The sequence below is a fragment of the Panulirus ornatus genome, chromosome 22 (assembly GCF_036320965.1).
Source record: "Panulirus ornatus isolate Po-2019 chromosome 22, ASM3632096v1, whole genome shotgun sequence".
In the NCBI taxonomy this organism is placed as follows: Eukaryota; Metazoa; Arthropoda; class Malacostraca; order Decapoda; family Palinuridae; genus Panulirus; species Panulirus ornatus.
Window position 1 is genome coordinate 19,380,701 of NC_092245.1, and position 3,440 is coordinate 19,384,140.

Below are 3,440 nucleotides of genomic sequence, written 5' to 3' on the forward strand. Positions count from 1 at the left end.
CAGTGGTCGGGTTGGGTCATGATCTTGTAGCGGTGTGTACCAGCTGTGATAGGCGCTCAATGCGCTTGTAGTGCAGACCTGCTACAAAAGGACGATGGATCTCTGATGACGGTGGTGAGGATGGGTGCAGGAGCGTCACTCCAAACTGTCGGACGAGGTCCAGGTGGTGATGGTTGGAGAGAGAGACGTGGGGATCCAGGGTGTTTGGTGTCTCATGATATGGAATGTTAGCTTGGGCGTCGGAAACCAGCGCGGGCCCTTGGGCCTACATGGGGGCCTGGTGATGTTCTTAAGGGCCTTTTTCTTATTTTTTTTTTTTTTAAGAAAAGTTCTTCAAGAAGATCCTAAACGGGACAGCAAAGAGCTCGTGCACAAAGCAAAATGCACGTAATTTATCATAGAATGATGACGGAGTAGTGTTGATGGTTGTCGTCTTCCATTTCAAATGGAATAAATTGGGATGTGATTAAAGTAATGGAACTCAGGCCCAGGCCCCTTGAGCAGCGCTTCCTGTGGAGCCTCTTCCCCTCCCATCATCGGGCATGGGTGTAAGAGGGATCGAGGGTGTTCTTGTGCGCCCTCTTCCTCATCTGTTCCAGCAGGCCCCGTTGTGTTGGTGGGCGGGGAGGGAGATCAGGCGGGAGAGGCACGGGCAAGCTCGCTATGAACGAGAGCTGTGAGCATGTGCTTGAATGGAGGCTCAGGACCCCACGTACCTAGATTATTGGTGTATGTGTGACCGTTCTCACGCCTCAAGCCATAGACGACTGTTGGGGTCGGGCAGGCAACTGGTGTCCCATGGTTGTAAACACTGTCTATGTTTAATTACCCACTTATACTGTGTGGGGAAGCTGTTCTCCGCTCGTGGGGTCCCATCTCTTGACCAGTTCTAAGTCATAAAACGTTTTTAATTATCATATGCTGAACGTACAAAGCCCTCATTCAGGTTATTGCTAATCCATTCACCGTTCTTGTAATGAATAAGTACTTCTTCACATCTCGTGTAAAATGTTCCTTACTTGATTTCATATTATGTCACCTGGTTCCTCTGTCCCTACATGTTTCGAAGAATTGTTCACTATGTCATCAGCTTGGTATAAAAACTTAAAGGATTGTGATCAGGTCATCCCTCACTCTTTTGTCTTCGATGGTAAGCATTAAAGGATTGTGATCAGGTCATCCCTCACTCTTTTGTCTTCGATGGTAAGCATTAAAGGATCGTGATCAGGTCATCCCCCTCAGTCTTTTGTCTTCGATGGTAAGCATTGAAGGATCGTGATCAGGTCATCCCTCACTCTTTTGTCTTCGATGGTAAGCATTAAAGGATTGTGATCAGGTCATCCCTCACTCTTTTGTCTTCGATGGTAAGCATTAAAGGATCGTGATCAGGTCATCCCTCACTCTTTTGTCTTCCACGATAAGCAAATTTAAGGCCTGTAGTCTTTCCCTGTAACTCATTTCTCTTCATTCTGGTACGATTATTATGTTTACCTTTTAGACCCCTCTCTGTCAGCTATTTGTTTATCTTCAGGAACGGTAACCCCAACTTCAAGAAGCACAATGTAGTTTGGGCCACACCAGCTACCTCCTCCACCGTGGCTAGGCCTGAGCAGCCTCAACCCGTAGCCCATGTTGGCTACCTTTCCTTGTAGCTGGGGGCCAGCAGCTGCACCTCCCTCCTCTCACCACACTAGGTATCTTCCCTGTAGTAACCCGGGTATGAGCACCCTCAACCCGTACCCCATGTTAGCTACCTTTCCTTGTAGCTGGGGGGCCAGCAGCTGCACCCACCCGTCCTCACCACACTAGGTACCTTCCCTGTAGTAACCCGGGCATGAGCAGCTGCAGCCTAGCCCACGCTGGCTGCCCATACAACAAAGCCTAGTCGCGTCGGACGCCAGGCCGCCTTGGGGGGACCTCTACTAATTATAGTCGGCTGACATATTTTTTTTTGTGTGTGTGTCTTTCTACGGAGAGTGAACGTCACGCCCATGTCATGTGGTAGCTGGTGGTAGAGAAAGGTGTACGCTGCCATTTCCCGCATTAGCGAAGTAGCGTTAAGAACAGAGGACTGGGGCCTTTGAGGGAATATCCTCACCTGGCCCCCTTCTCTGTTCCTTCTTTTGGAAAATTAAAAAAAAAAAAAAAGATAAGAGGGGAGGATTTCCAGCCCCCTGCTCCCTTCCCTTTTAGTCGCCTTCTACGACACTCAGGGAATACGTGGGAAGTATTCTTTCTCCTCTACCCCCTATATTTATATATATATATATATATATATATATATATATATATATATATATATATATATATATATATATATATATATATGGCGTCCTAGCGACGTCTCGTCGTTGTATATCAGCTGACTTATGTTTCCTTCTTGTATCTCCTCTGATGATGTGATTATTACACGAAATTGCACTTGGGAACTTACGGTGTTTCATTTTCCCCGTGGACTCATAGGAATATCTTGATCATGCGCAAAATTGATCCTTTCCAATATATATATATATGATTGATTAGTGCATTGAAGATGGGCTAGGGTATGGCAGGGTGTGGATATACTTTGCTGACGTTCGAGAAGTTCACGGTCCACAACTGAGTTACATTCCACGACAGCACATCTGATCGGAGAGTAGGTAGGTCTCTGCCATAATGGGAAGACATGTTTGTGGTGCTTGATGCCAAGGGATGTCCTAAGAGAAAATGCCTTGGCGCTTCTTAGGCTGAGGCCATCATACTAAATGCGGGAATACTAAGCTTTATGACATGGTAAACTATTTAATACCATTGCTAACGCCACACATCTTCACATTTCAATACAAATTGTGATTTACTGAAGGTTGGTATTACCTTTCTGTATCGGTGTAGTTATTACTCATACTTTACGTCATGAGTTACACTGGTGTGAGGCCACACGTTACACCCAGTGTAAGCTGGTGTCAAGTGTTTGTTTGTGTAGCGGGAGAGGTAGCGAGGCCGGTCGGCCATGATTGCTTGTTCAATCACCGACCGTATGTAAACATGAGATACCGCCCACCAACCCCCCGGGCTCACTCCACCGCTCCTGCCCTATTTTGCTTACGACATCATTAACGCAGGTCGGAATTATCATTCGTGGTGGTATTAAGGATTTAATTAAGGCAGGGGTGAATTATCATTCGTGGTGTTATTAAGGATTTAATTAAGACAGGGTGGAATTATCATTCGTGGTGTTATTATGGATTTAATTAAGACAGGGTGGAATTATCATTCGTGGTGTTATTAAGGATTTGATTAAGGCAGGGTTGAATTATCATTCGTGGTGTTATTAAGGATTTAAGTAAGGCAGGGTTGAATTATCATTCGTGGTGTTATTAAGGATTTAATTAAGGCAGGGTAGAATTATCATTCGTGGTGTTATTAAGGATTTAATTAAGGCAGGGTTGAATTATCATTCG